Raw genomic sequence first — 16,237 nt, forward strand, 5'->3', positions numbered from 1 at the left:
CCCATTCTTGTAAACACAGAGAATAATGTTTCATCTCGTTAGACGTCAAATGTCATTTCTAAAATGCTGATGTATGTCAGGACCCACCCAGGACACCATCTGATGGGAACCTACAGTGTAACTTTTTATTATACCTTCAAAATAGATCTGAATTGAGACTGTATTTTTCCACAAGTATAAGTGTATTCTGAACTACCATGTCCCAATGTCATTGTTCTTAGTGCAGTCCTTCTTTCCTGGTACCAGAGGCTTTTGCCTGATTATAGGTCTTTTATGCTTCACTCTGTTCTTCTGTTTTTTTCTCAGACTCAAGAAAACCTCATATTAATTAGAGCCAGTCAAGTTCAAAGCAGAGGACACGAATGGGCCCAACAAAGTGAAGACCCTTTTCATAATATTTTAATATCCTAAAGCTTTACATTTGTAAATTATGTCACTGCAGGATTTATTCTCCCCATTTTTCCAGTGTTTGGGCTTGATAGCAAAAGCTAAATATCTCAAAAGAAAAAAGCTGTATCTTGAAAGGCAACAATAGCTCCCAATGTGGTAGTGCACTCCCACAGGCACAAACTGCCATCAGTGCACCACACAGGCTGCTGAGGATGGTGGCGGGGGGGCAGCTAGAAACACACCTTGGGATACATGCTATTTATCTGTCATTCTGCTGTGAAGCACCATGCAGAGTCTTGACAAGATTGCAGAGAAATAGGTCCATTTGCACTCTCCTTTTTGGTTTGTTGTTGTTGTTGTTTTCCAAATTATACACATATTTAGAGGAACACCAGAGAAAGTATTTGAAAAAAGGCATGAGCTTATTTCCTTTTCCTGGCATTTGAAGTTCTGTGCCCTACTAGCAAAGTGGAAATCTCAGAGGTACCAACCTGTAATGCTCTGGCATTGTGCTGTGTGGGGAAACTCCCTAATATTGCCATGTGGGGAGCAATGACAGCTACAGAATCTTTTCTGTACACTTGCATTAGATCTGCAGTTACAGCTCATGTCAGTTTGAATTTTGAATGTGAAAGGTACTGCCATGGTTATTGTGCTTGATGTGTGGTCTAAAGGAAAAGACATTTCCTTGGGGAACAGCGGCACAGTGCCACATGCTTCAAGCAGACAACTTGGGGCCACTGCAGCATCATACCACTTTTGTAAATGGGGGAAAGCTACTTTATTACTCTATTTATGACTTCATTCTTCCCAGAATTTTATTTTAAGACACTTTCTCTGTTTGTGTTGTGACAACCTGTAAGAGGGAGTATGAGTTTTACAACTTCATAGAGTGCTGGAAACATGAATGGTGCCACAAACATAAGAGAGGTATATTGTCCCTGCAACTTACTATGAAATCAAAGGTACTATTACAGCAGCAGTGAATAGATGAGTTCCAAAAACTAGCAGTCCAGGTCTTTCTTCAGTGTTGTTGTCTCGGGGCTCAACACATTTTTGATGAGCAAATATTTTATCCAGCAATATTTCTTTAATCAGACTAAAATAATTGTCACAATCCCAGAACCTTTAAAAGAAGTGATGGGAGAAAGGCAAATGTATAAGAATTGCAGCAACACTATGGCCAGGTGCTTGAGAAGATTTATTACGTTATAGCAGCTGAAAATAATAGTGAATATGCAAGTTGTGTACATGAATAATACTGTGTCTGCTTGGCAATAAAAACCAAAGAGCATTATAAATGACCCGATAGTCTCAGAGCATTTGTGTCATGCATGTGTGTCTGCGTGGAGAAATACAACATATGTTTCACACATACTTTATTTACATGAATGCTAAAATGCCTAGTGCCCCCAGAAGAGGAAAAAGACTTACATGACCCTGAGAGTGCTTGGGTTTATCCCAGTGTAACACTAACCTCCAAGTTTAGGTGTAGCTTTCCCTACATCAGTGCTACTCATGGTGCTGCTGGAACATTAGGAAGGCACCCCAGCAGCTTGAAAGCACCTTACCAGTGCCTAGAGGAACTCTGCTTGCCTTCTGAATTATATTGCCACATTCAACAAAGAAAGTAGCTTCTGAAGGTGACATTGGGAATGAATTCCACTTTTGTGTATGCAGGCTGTGTTTCTTTGGCCAGGTAACTGGCCAGATAACTTGATGCTTGGTGGAATGAGGGGTAACACCTCATCCTAGAGGACCTGACCTGATGTGCCCTTCACATCAAATTACACACCACACTTTCACATTTCTCATGGCCAGGTTCAGCAGCACAGCTTTTGAGTACCAGGGACAAAGAGCAGTCCTGTAAGAAAGAGGACAAGGGATGCTCCACGCAGTTGCCATTCCCAGAGAGAGGCAGGCAACAATGCCCAGACCAGAAGGGAAGAACCTCAAATCTGTTAAGAGGCTGTTCTCTGCACTGCTTCCCTGGGGAGGTAATAGACCTCCTACAACAGAAGTTAGGATTTCATGAGAAGATGGCTGACAAAGAAAAATGAGAAGGCCAAATGCATGTGCAGGAACAGCTTTAGGGCAGGAAATTGTCATCCCCTGCATAGATATGGATGATACAGTGTAAAATAGGGTGTGAAAATGCACTGCATAAGCAGTTGTCACTTTCTTGCTGTGTTTGTGAGCACTCCTACCATATCAGACAGCGCTGGGTGGCCCTTCATTTGTAGTAAAAGTAGAAGATTACTCCACATGTAAATGGGATTAAGAATATGCCCATGTTGGAATTCCATGGCACCCAGGGAGCCAAAAGCTGTCTCTTTATAGTCATTAAGGAGCTGTTAAGAAAAGAAAACCTGTTGCTGACATTAAGCAGAGGTTTGCAACTAGATCAGAGAATATATAAAGGTGTTATAGCTAAAAATTAACCCAAAAATCTGAAAACACATTGATTTTAATTTTTACACTGAAGCCTGTTAAATCACAGAATGTATTAAAAAAAAAAAAAAAAAAAAAAAAAAAAAAAAAAAAAAAAAAAAAAAAAAGCAAGAAAGCAAGAAAAAGAAATGACTGTGAGTGTGTCTCAAAAACTCCAAAAGCAACATTGGAAAATTTCAAACAAGAAACAAGTATCTGTGATTGTTGCTCACAAGCATATGAATTCATTATACCAACAAATGTTGTGTTGATGTAGCAGTGATCAAGGTACAAGGATAAAAGTAGACAGAAGACACAATATTTTTTATTACATTAGAACCTGAAGGAGGGCATATGTGTCTGTAAGAGTTCCTGTTTTATCCAAGTACGACACTTAATCTAACAAAGGACCATCTTTCCTGACAAATCTTGATTTACTCTTATTAAAACATGAAGTTTACTTTCTTTTTGCCAGGCTTGCTTATACTTAGGAAAAAAAAAGTTTAAAAGTTGTTTGTGTGCAACATTAATACTCTCTCAACAGGAAGGGGGGAGGGAGGCCATCAAGGAGAGAGAATATTCTTCTGCTATAACATCTTTCTCTCCAAACAAACCATCACAAGTAATTTACTAGCAGTGGATTTTTCTGGACTGAAGCTGCTAGAAACAAACTAAAACAATAGGTTCAGAGTACAGCATGTTGTTCATGTGCTTGCCATATGCCTAAGCTGCAAGCACAGCCAGATCCACACAGTTATTCAATATTGAAAGAATATTATTCAACTTTTACTGAAATTCTATGTGATTTCAGCAGTCAAATTGGTTTCTGTAATCCAGATGGGATCAGTGACACAGTTTAATAATAGAAGCAACTCTGAAAATTAAGGTGATTATCAGTGTATGGGCCACCCACTCTGTGCCATGGGCATCTGCCAAACAGAACAGGAAGGGAAACTGGCATCTACTGTGTATCAGCAGCAGAGATATTTTGTTACTTTATTTATTGATCTTTTTCTTGATTTATGGTGTGGGTGGAGCTTTGGGAGAAGAAAGCTGCCTCTTAAAGCCTATATCTATAAAATCAGCATGTGAAGATAGTTGGACAATGCTCTGCAAACATTTGTCTCAGACACCAAGAGCTTCTGCTGGTTTGGTTTCTGTTTTGGTGGAGAATTAATTCTTAAACATTTTTCCTTTCAAAACTATTCCTGCCCTGATTAAAAAGGCAGAATGTGCTTTGTTTATCCATTCTGAGCAACTCACATTGGGTGCAAGTGATTAAGTGTAATATACACATAACATCTTCAGAAGATTTTAGTCATTGCAGTCTGGAGAACTTCCTTAAAAAAATTCTCAGGCTTTAATTAAAACTGTGGTCTGTGGGCTGTACTACATTATCTTGCAGGAAAACAGTCCCAGAAGACTGGTTGGAAGAAATACGTTTAAAACTCAGGTGCAGCAGGGGCCACATAACCTCCAGCTCATTCCCATTATGTGACCGAAGTCACGTTTATTTCACCCACCAGAATTGTAGAGGAGACAGAAAAACATAGGTTAGATGTTGGTTTTGCCCCCTTGTGGAATTACATTTCAAGCCATGTAGCAGTGAGAAGTTTTAGGATCCTTAGGAATAAGAGTGAGATGCTAGAACCACTCCACAAGCCTGCAGACTTGTGGAGAAGCAATGGAACAGACAGAATAGGACATAATGGAAAGGTTTAAAATTTTCATTGATTTTATAGCACAGAAGCCAAAACCAATGACTTGCCTGTTGCTGCTCTCTCAATTTCCCCTCTACAGAAACTCCTTCCAGTTGCCTTTGGGCATTAGGCCTCACAAGCTGATTTCAATCTTCATGCCTCTTAGACATTTTTCACTCTCCCAGGTCTTTTTTCTAGCCCCCTAACTGTGACACATGCCTATCCTTCAGTCTGTAGCTGTCATGCTTTGGTTGTGTCACTGGAGGTTATGTCCAGAACACACACCTTGAAGACAATTCTACAAGTTTCTTTTGCCAGCAGGGCCACTTCTCCTGTAAATCTCTCATTCCTTTCCCTAGACATCTCATTTCTAGGTTTCTTTCTTCTCCACTATGTGCCTTCCTAACATGCATACCTTTATTCATCAAAAGACTTTCCTTCCAGGTTACCCAGATATTTTGCCTCTGTAAAATACAGTAGAGAAGGGAGAAATTAGGTAAAGAATGGCCCTTGATTGAAGTTACAAAGTATTCAGCTCTTGCTAGTAAAACTTGTTTCATTAATCTTCGTCTTAAAGGCGCTTTAGTTTTCACAGATATTGGTCTCATCTAAGGACTAAAACAAATTAAAGAAGTCAAGCAACCAATTCATTGCATGACCTATCTATGTACCAGAGATCGGTGAAAGAATCAGACATAGATCAAGCTGCAGTAAGCCCTGGAGGAGCCCACTGAGATGAGCCACTTCAGTTGTTTAAGCTGAGGTGTTCTTCACTCTAAAATATCAGGGAATCAATATTTACTTGTTTAAAACAGATTTGTATTCAGATGACTTGAAATGGCTGAAGTTACAAGTTTTACTTGTTTCATAACTTTCACATGGGCTCAGAACTTCACTACATTTTTGGAAAGTCAGCCCTGGACTCTACAATTCAAGGGGATTTAGATTTAAGAATGGTTAAAAATGGTGCTCTGAAGTCTGTGTGTAACTGTCTGGCTGTGCTGTTGAGGGTGGCATGAAGCCTGGCTTCATGGCATTTGTGGTTCCTGACCATGCCCAAAAAGCCTCCAGGCAACTTGCAGCTGCCAGTCTGCCAGAGAACTCACTGTCTGGCTGCCAATGCTTAAATTCTGTTCCTTTTACAGCCTTCTTTTTTTCCTCCCACTTTCGCATGCACTCAAGTCCCTCTGTCACTGTGTGTGAAGGAGATTACCATTCCGATGGTATCTGAAATATTTCCATCCTGTTTGAAATGAAATGTTTACTGTAATCTTAAATCATCAGTGCTGCTCAGCACAGGCTGGAGAGTAGGGGATGGAGTGGATCAGAAAGAAGATGCAGATGAAAACCCGAGCTGGAATAAAAAGGGGGTATAAATACCCAGTTACACTTTCTCACTAAACCTTATTGTTCAAAGCTGAGATAAAACCTAAGGCAGACAAACTATGAAATCTAAGTGACAGATTAAAGCAGCCTTACATGCTGTAAATGTTAGACAAATACAACAATCTGTATGTGTAACAAAAAGGGTAATGTAACCACCTTTGATCATCAAGAAGATATATAACATTCTTTCGTGTTCTTCAAAGGGAAAAGATGTTTTATTTACCTAATGTCACTTGTATAATTGTTTGCTCTACCAGAGCAAGATCTAGAAGTATTTCTGCTTTTGTGCAGCACAGTGAAAGATAAGAGCCCATAAAACAGTCAGATGATCTGAGTCCCAGCCATATGTTAGTCCGTGGGTAGGAACGGAACAACACAGGGGATTTAGACCAAAGTCTACAAGCAGAGCAGACATAAACCAGAACCAGGTGTGCCCCATGGGCTGATCTCCTGTAGTGTTGATCCTTCTTCAATACTGTGTTGACATCAGTGGGCTTTTGGTGTGAGCATGCCCAGTCAGGTGTTTCGGAAGTTATTAATGTGGACGGCCTGCTGTTGAGAGGTGTACAAAAGGCAGGACTTTCTGCTGGATTGTCAGATCTCCCAGCTAAGTGTGGAGCTGAAACATGCTGTCGTGTGCATGGGGCTGAGGCAGAACAGAGATCACTAATGCCTTTATCTGGGTTTCACTCTGTTCTGTCTCAAGAAAAACTCCCTCGAAATCAGCATTTGATTTTTCTTTCATTTCTCCTTCAAAAAACCCCATACGAACAAAAACTGCTCAGTATATATCTTGGAGAGAGTAGCTGAATGAGTGTCCGAAGCCTGCGTGCCACTAGAAGAAACAAAACGGGAATAAACACTGTCAGGGTTTTATTTTGTGGTCACAGTGCCCCCCAGAGGTATCTGTTCAGATATCTGCTGGCTCCCTGTAATTTTAAAGCTTGCTTTACGTAAACTGCAGTGTACATAAAGCCTAAATGTCTAATTTGTTCTCTCAACCCTGACTTGTTCCACTTTTTGTACAATTTGGTGTGCTCCTGAGAAACACACTATTGCTATTCTCCACGCACAAGCTAGAGTTGCACTGCTGACTATGTTTTTGTTACACGCTTTCACAGCACATCCCAGTGGCAAGGCCAGTTCTTGGTTGCTGCCTCCCAGGAGACAGTTTCAGGCACCAGGAAATGCTTCTGTTTCCCAGTGTGCCACAAGAAGGAGAATTCCTTAGGCCAGCAGCACAAAGACATCTCTGCATCACTCACCTCCCTCACCCTGCTCACTTCCCTGCCAAGCACATCCTTGAAGTGCCTGTTCCAGGAATGAGGCCAATCTACACCTGATTCCCAGACACTGCCTCAGCCATCCTACACAAGCATTTAAAATCTGATATTTTGATTTCTTAGTGTCAATAATAGCACTTCAATGTTTAACAAATTGTTCAATTTTTGTGATTAACTCAGTCGGGTCACCTCCCTGTGAGAAATTTGTGCTGCTTAAAAAACACCCCTATTAGGACTGAGTGTAGACAGACTACAATAGCATACTTTTCCTTGAAATACAGTATCTGGTATCAGCAGAAGTTGTCTGGTTTTGTGCATTCTGTCTCAGCAGGGATTGAGCCAAGGCCCACTGAGGACACTGGAAATCTTTCTCCTGCTTGTGGTTCCATGCTGACAGATCAGTACTTTCTAAAGCACACTTGTCGAAGTTAGCCTACCCTGGACAGGAAAATTCAAGCAGCTACAATCCTAATATAGGCTGCATCTATTTTGTTCCAGAAGTCATTTTGCGCTGTACAATCTGTAGGGAAAGAATTAAATTTCCCAGCACTTGCAGTTATCATATTCTAAGCCATTAAACAGCAGTCATACTAACCAGTCTCCCTATGTCTGCAATAAGTCTTCCAAAAAGGTGGCTTCACATCTTAGTATCTCTGATGTGGGATAAATGTTCTTGTCTCCAAGGAGAGACACTTTGATCCAGAGGTCGTATTAATCACAGACCCCAAATTGAGCCCTGTACCAGCATCATTCCTCAGCCTATATTACTTCCCTCTATTGCTCCAGTTCAGGCACAGTAGCCAGCCATCTCCCTCTCTCTTCTGCACCCCAAACAGGCTTTAGTCTACATCAAAACAGTTGCTTTTGACTTCTTCCTTTCCTTTGCCAAGTATTTTTTGCACAAACACATTTTTATTATTGTGTCTTTCCACTATTTACTTCTATAGTAAATTATAGGTCATTGTTTATTTGGAGACAGTGAAAAGAACTTTGACGTCGATTTAATTTTCATTGACCTGTTCAGTGAAGGTATTTCCCCAGCACAAACTGATAGTGTGCTTGCAACATAGCAAAGTCTTTCAGCAGGAGCACATCTCCTCCTAGGTCGCAGTTTCAACAAAGTCTCTCAGTGTATTGGAGGAGGCCTTTAGTATCTTGAACAGTAGCAAAAATTGTTTTGCCACACAGATTTTCCAAAAGGTTCCCTGGAAATAACCAATATATCTTTAATCTGTTCATAGGGATTAACAATCCTAGTTGCCTGGATACTTCAGGGCGGTACAAAATGCAACAGGTCATTGTTCAGCAGATTTTATACCCTCCCCTTGAGCTAGCAAAGCTATCAAGATGTGACTTCATTGTGTAAAGCTGTGTTTGACCTTGCTCCCCACTCACTCACCCCATAACTATTCAGCTTGGAAGTTTGCAGAGTAGAGGATGAAACAGAAGGTGAGAGAAGAAGGTAATGGCCCTCTTGGTCTAGCTTCATTTTTGTGTTTTCTTCACCAAGCAAGTAGCCAGGAATACTAATGAGCTTTTTTTTTTTTTTCATGCACCTGTCTGTTTGGCAACAACAACAACAACAAAAACTCACAACCAGACAACTCCCCAAAAAACCTGTCAAAATCAAACCAAACTGAAAATAAAACAAACCAAAACAAACAAAAAAAAATTCCAACAAGCCCACTAAAATCAAAACCCCAAAACATTGTGAAGAGGGCAGAACTGTTTTATAGGTGGTTTCCTTTTTGGTGTGAATGCCTCAGTTTTTCATGACAAACGCCCAGATTCAGCTAGATTTGAAACACTGGAAAAGTTTAGATCATTTTAGTTCAAAATTTGCTTTATGTAACAGTTCTGTCACTCCTGGTTTTAATAATTTCTGAAAGGTTAAAATACACCAAAATCAATGTAGGAGACTTAAGTCAGAAGTGTATTTTGCCATCACTGTCTCAATTCACTCAGTAAGCTGGACAGCAATTTCAGTGTAGATCACACGGACTGTTCTAAAACAGGGACCTAAGTGTGTAAGTGTGGATGCTGATATCTAGCTTTAATATCCAAGACTGAAAATGGGATTTAGAAAGCTCCCATTGTCCTACAGCTGTCCCAGGAGATGCTAGGGGATGTCAAGGGGCAGTTTATACCAGATGTCTGCCATGCTCCTGCTGCAGCCGCTGACAGTGACTAATGGTGTGTCTCACTTTGGAAAATTCTGGGTTGTAATGCTGAACTCGGCCTTCGCCTTCAGAAACCCATATCAACTAGGATATGTGCTACCATGGCTTAAAGACCATGCAGAAGGTCTGCAAGTAGGCTCTTAACCAAGAAGGCTCTTTAAAAAAGAAAGGGGGTGGGGGGAAAGACAACTGTCCTGTTACACGTTATGACTAATTTGGGATTCTTGAAATGCCATAATGCTAGAAAGACCAAAGGATTGAGTAGAATAGTTAGGAAACTATTTGAAGACTCTCTGTCTTTTCTCTGTGTTTTAGGAGGACTGACATTTCTGAAGCGCATACTGCAGTCACTGTCAAGGCCAATCCCATCAGCTGCTCGCACAGCAAAGCACTCCCCACTAGTACAGCTCTTTCATGCAACTACCACATACTGAGATATCATAAATAATTTTTTTGGGCAAGTTGCCATATCAAATTCTTTCTCTTGTGGGTGGTCCTTAAGAAAAGTAGAGCTCTGTCTGTATTACCACTCTTGATAACAGACTGTTTACAACATTAGGATTCACTGGTTTAGGTTTTTTCCCTTGCTGTAAATTACTTGTCTAGACAGCCTTGAAGCCCCAGTCTTTGTGAAAGTAAAGCTTTGACTCAACTGCTGATGTAATCCACTGATGGAATACAATATATTTTCAAAAGCAATCCTGCACTGCATAGTTCCACTTTTCCTTACTCTAGTAGCCTTACACTAACTGGAGGGATTTTTTCTGGAGAGATTTTCTTCTTTGCCTGAGCATGTGAGTAATGTAATAACTGAAATCTGTGTGAGTCAAAGATTTGAAGTTTGCATCCCACAGCTGTAAATTATTTTAGCTTCACTCAAAAAAATAGTGATCTGGGGAAAAAAAAAATGAAAACCCAGAAAAATAGTCAAAAGTAAAAAACAAAACAAAACACAATAAAACAGAAACCAAACCAACCCCCCAAAAACCAAAAAACCCAAACTGAATCAAAATTCAAACAGCAGCAACAAAACCGCCACCAAAAAAAAAAAAAAAAACCAACCAAAACCCCACAACAAAAAACAAACCCAAAAGCAAGCAAGCAAACAAACAAACAAAACCCCTACAACTCCAGAAAACCAAAAAACCAACCAAACAAAAAACTCAACAAACCAGCAAAACCCTCACTCAACTCTATACTGGCCTGCACACTATACTTTCAAAGCCCCTAGTGAACACTTGCACTGTTACACCTGAAAGGAGCCTCAAGGATGAGAAGATCTGACTTTCTCCAACTTTTTGGATTTTTTTGTGGCCCTTATTAAAGACCAATTTTAAGGTAACTTGTTGAGGTGGGCGCCTCTGGGGTGGCCCAGGACCCGCGGCACTAGGTGGTGACACTTTCCCCACGGAGCTCTTATCTCTCTCTCAGCAGTCGCTTCTCAGGGTCACAGAGGTGAAACAGAGACGAGATGGGCCTTGGGGTAAAACTAAGAAGGTTTACTGAAGGTACTGAAGCAATTGAAATGAGATGCCCAACATGGCAAAACCCCAAGGCCCTGAGCAGAGGTCAGGCACGGGGTTTTATGGAGGGGCTGTACAAGGAAAAAAACCAATAAGAACATATCCAGGGAGGAGCGGAGTACAGAACTTAATCCAGTGAGGGTAACAGAGGGAGGAATACAATACAGGATAACAAATGGTACACCGAGTTAGGGAAAACTGACAGGGAAGGCTCTGGAAAAAAGGGTAGAAATATAAAGGACTGACAGTTGGGAGGGGAGGAGATTAGGGTGGAGATGGGTACCTGGGGACCAATAGAGAAAGTTTTAGGGAGTGGCCAGCAAACAAATCAGGGGATTGACACATTACAGAATGCATAGCAAATAAGGTACAGAATCTAAAAATAGGACAAACTGATACAAGTGAAGGACAAGGATCATTACAGAGAGTGGAGGAAGATAGGTCTGGAGAAGACAGACTGCATCCTGCAAAGCATAATCTCAGTCGCAGACTCTTTAGGACTATTAACACACAGCTAAAATAGAAAGCTGGCCAAGAAACCCAAAGCAAAAACACACACCACAACAGTAACTCAAGCCACTGACACTATGGCATCACATGTAGGTGACTGTGTGCATGCATGCCCACAGGGAAAAACAGAGGAACGTAACCAGTGTGAGTGTGTGAAAGAAGGAGAGATCCTTTAAATATTCTGCTTTGTGCACTACACTGTATTTCTCACCCAGTTTATTTTTTCCACAGGTCCAATGCTCTTCCTTCTATGTCTCTTCTGCTCCGTCATTGCTCAGAAAAACAGGATAGGTTTAGTTCCTTGCAGAAAAATCAGGAAAGAAGCCCTCTTTGGGAATAACTACAGCTACAGCACACCCTTGAAGGGCCTGCCACTCCATACCTTTCACTTGATGCTTTTGCAGTGCTGTTATTTGGGTGATTGTGTTACATGCCCAAACAAAATTGTGGCTCAACATCCTTGGCAGCTAGCCCACAAGCCAGCCATGGCCAAAAGCCTTCTTCCATGAAAATGCCAGATTTGAGGGGAACTGGAATTGATGGTGGTCTTCCTGATGACCTGCCCCCATTGCGACAGGATCCACATAGAGTTTTTTGCAATTTTTTCTAGTGTGTGACTTTGATTGGAGCCAAAATTGGCATACTGTGTGTAGACAATTGTGGAAGCAGCCCTAAGAAGCAGAAAATAAACAGATGAAGTTCTTCTTCTGGCTGAAGAGGTCATGAAATTTGCCAAGATCCTGTCACTTGGGACCATTACTGGTCAGTGATATAATGAAAGGGTTTGAGTGCATCCTTAGCAAGCCTGTGGCTTGCACCAAGATGAACGGTATAGTGACTTGACAGGCTTGGGAGGGCAAACGTGAACTTCAAGAAGTGCAACAAAGACAAGTGCAGAATCCTGTAATTAGGTTTGGGCAATTTCCCACATCAGTACAGACTGAGAGATAAATGGATTGAGAACAGCCCTATGGAGGTCTTGGAGAGGTTAAAAGATAAAAAGAATTACATCTGAGCTGACAATGTGTGCTTGCACCCCACAAAGCCAACAGTACCCTGGGCAGCATCCGAAGAGGCACGTATAGCAGGGCAAGGTAGGGGATTCTGTTCTCTGTTTTCGTGAGAACAGAGCAGCAGTGTCCCCAGAGTGCTGCATCCAGCTGTGGAGTCTCCAGCAGGAGAAAGACATGAACCTGTTGAAGCCTGCAGTCCTGAGGAGGGCTGGAGCACCTCCCCTAAGAAGAAAGGCTTAGAGAGTTGGGGTTGTTAGGTCTGGAGAAAAGAATGCATCTCATTGCATCCTTCCAATAGACAAAGGAGTCTAATAAGAGAGAGCAAGACCTTTTTATCAGTTTCTAATGACAGGACAAAGGGCACAGGTTTAAATTGAAAGAGGGTAGGTTAATGTTATATATGAGAAATAGTTTATTTACTGTGGGGTTGGTGAAACAACTCTGATGAAACACTGGAACAGGTTGCCCAGAGAAGTGGTGGATGTCTCAACCCTGGAAGTGTTTGTGGCCAGGCTGGATGGAGTCCTGAGCAAGCTATTCTAGTTGAAGGTGCCTCTGCCCGTGGCAGAGATATTGGAGTAGATGAACTTTGAAGTCTTTTCCCAGTCAAAACCATTCTGTAATTCCCTGATCCAGTGACCCTGGGAAAAGGAGGCATAGCCCTCCATTAACGCATGGATGGCTGTTTTTCGTCAGACTTCCAGGTTTGGTGGAGTCAGGATATCAGCACACAAGCCCAGCAAAGTTTGGCTCTAGGTGGGTAGCCATTATTTTTGTTACTTAATTCGAAGAAGACATTTGAATTTCTGAGCCATGAGTCTCCTTAGAAGTCATAGGCTCCTTAGGAGGATGGGACTAAGGAGAAGTGAATAATATTTGTCTTGAGGTGATCCTCCTTCCTCTGGGAGGCTTGGGGCAGGTGCTTAACCTCTCTGCACCTCTTCTTCCCACTCCATAAACAGGGATAATACTCTTCCATGAAGAGCCACTGCTCCAGAGTGCTGTTTGGTGGTTATTAGCAGTGTTCTATCACAAAAGAGGAAATTCTGTGCTATGGGTTCTGCGGGAGAAGCAGAAGGCCTGACTTGCTAGTCTGCTCCTCCACCTTGTCTCTAGGTAGGGAGTATTGGGAAGAACTGATTTTTTCCCTTCTGTTTCCATTTCACCACCAACCAGGTCCAAGAGCAAGAGTAGATAATATAACTTAGAGCAAGAGCAGATAATACAATTTTTGTGTTGCTTGTTCAGCACTCAGAGATAACACATGGTCTACAAAATGAAGAGGAAGGTGTGATTGCTTCTCCTCCAAGCTTACACTCTGATGGCTGATCCACTCACCAACTTCTCCGAGCAGCCAAAGGAAGAGAAACCTCTTTTTGCAGACTTAGATTAATTTATCATTAGAGAGACCTCCAGCCTACTATTGTGCAAATTGAATCACAGAATTACAGAGTCCTGGAATGTGCTGAGCTGGACAGGATTGATGAGAATTATCAAGTCCAACCCCTGGCCCTGCACAGGGCACCCCATGAATCGCACCATCAGCCTTAGCTGAAAGGTCAAACAAGGATGCTTTACAAACTGACCATGCAAGAGCAGCAAGTAACAGTATCATCAGTATTCTGTTCATGAAGAAAGAACAAATTGATACTAAGCTGATTGCTCAGCTCTCTACTCAATAGCCTCCAAGACCCACACAGAGTGCACAACCATAAACCAATGTGAGACAAAAAATATGGAATTGTCATTTGTCATAGATTACAGGACTTAGAAGCCAAGCCTCTTACTCACTAACCTGTGCCTGTACCAATGGTACTTCTGTGTTACAAGGGTTCCTCTATGCCAGATAAACATTTGTTTACATTTGTTTGTCATTGTAGGAAGGGTGAAAGCATGTTCTTTAACATGAGTTAGGGAGCTCATGTGAAAATCAGAGACAAAATAAGGGAATTTGTAGGTATATTGCTGGCATTGTGACAAGCTGCAGGCAAGGGACTCCTCAGGTTTACTGCTGCTGTGACTGAATCCCTAAGTGACCCCCCCTGACTCAAGCAGAGTAGGAGCAGCCACTGCTCCATAAGAGCACCTGCAGGGGCTGCTGACACATGTAAATCAAACATGCAGAGAGCTGCCTGGGGACAGGGCCTCAGAATGTCTTTGGAGTGGATGAACTGGGAAGGAGACATGTACTGCACTCATGGTGTATCTGAGAAGGTATTGACCGAGCATATACATATGTGGAAAAATATGCACTTCTACCAATGACAAACACAAACCCTACATTTCACACTTGGGCCTCCTATTCAGTGTGCATTTCCCCTAGGAACTTTAACAGCTTTTGGTGTACATGCAATATGTAACATATCTTGTATTCTGTATTTATTTGCTGCACAGCTGCACAAATATAACACTTAGAAGAATACAGCTTAATCACTTGAAAATATAGTCTTTATGGAGTGATGAACAAACTGTTTCTATTCCTTGCCTTTCAAACCAGCAAAGCTGAAATGTCCAGCATAGATGTCCCAATTTTATTTCCAGATGTTTTCTACATCAGGTGACAATATTCAAGCAGTAGTTTTATTTCCAATTCCGACAAGAAAGACCATAAGTATATTAGGAGTTTCACTGAGTTCTGTGGCAGAACTAACTCACAGAAGCCCATGTGAGTAAAGTTCTTTTCTACAACTGTTTGGAGATCTGGGTCAAATCTGATTGTACTGCAGGAAAGATACATATTGTTTTATGTATTGTAGTTTTCTTTATTTCAGTTCAGAGATCTCATCTCAACCCTTAGTTGTTCTTTTGAGATTTATAACAACATGTATGGGAAACGTGCAGAAAGTTGGGACTTAAATGGTGCTATGATATATGTCTATGATGTGTTATCCATAGATGTCATTAATTTCAATGCAGCAGACAGGAATTTCTGAAGCCATCAGGATACCTTTTATGATTTCTCTTCCATTTATGTGACAAAGATTACAGGGACTGTCCCTTACATTTGGCAAAAAAAATCTCAATTATTTATTAACAGAGTCCTTGCTATCTTCATTCTGTTTTACAAATACTTTTTTAAATGCAGAAGTTAAATAAACATGTAAAATTAAAATATACAAGAGAATGATTTAGATTTTTAATGAACAGAAATACATCTGATTAAATAGCATAAACTAGCCTAGCCCAGGATAGAATAGTTCAGTTGGAAAGGACTTAAAGAGATCATGTAGTTTAGCTGCTTGACTTCAGAGCTGACGAGGAGTTAAAGCCCAGTGTGAAGGGTATTGTCCAGATGCACTGACGGGCACGGGGCATCAAGTACCTTTCTAGGAAGCCTGTGACAGTGTTTCACCATTCTCTCACTACAGTGATGCTTCCTGATGTCCAGAGCAGAGAGAAGACATCAGACCCTACCTCCCCAGGTGCCCCTAAGGAAGCTGTACAGAGCAGTGAGGTCACCCCTGAGCCTCCTTCTCTCCGAACCAGACAAACCCAGAGCCCTCAGCCGCTCCTCACAGGATGTGCCTTCCAGCCCTTCCACCAGCTCTGCTGTGCTCCTCTGGACCATTCAAGGCCCTTCCCACCCTTCTCAGCCCGTGGGGCAGCCCTGCACACAGGGCTCAGGGTGAGGCCCATCTCGGCTGAGTGCAGCAGGATGATCCCAAGCACAGCGGTGCTGCTGTGTCTGCTGCAGCCCGGGGTGGGGTTTGCCCTCCTGGCTGCCCGGGCACACACTGCTGACCCACCCTGAGCTGCTGCCACCAGCACCCCCAGATCCCTTTCTGCAGGGCTGCTCTACACACACTCCTCTGCCAGCTTTAA

The sequence above is a fragment of the Prinia subflava genome, chromosome Z (assembly GCF_021018805.1).
Source record: "Prinia subflava isolate CZ2003 ecotype Zambia chromosome Z, Cam_Psub_1.2, whole genome shotgun sequence".
Taxonomy (NCBI): Eukaryota; Metazoa; Chordata; class Aves; order Passeriformes; family Cisticolidae; genus Prinia; species Prinia subflava.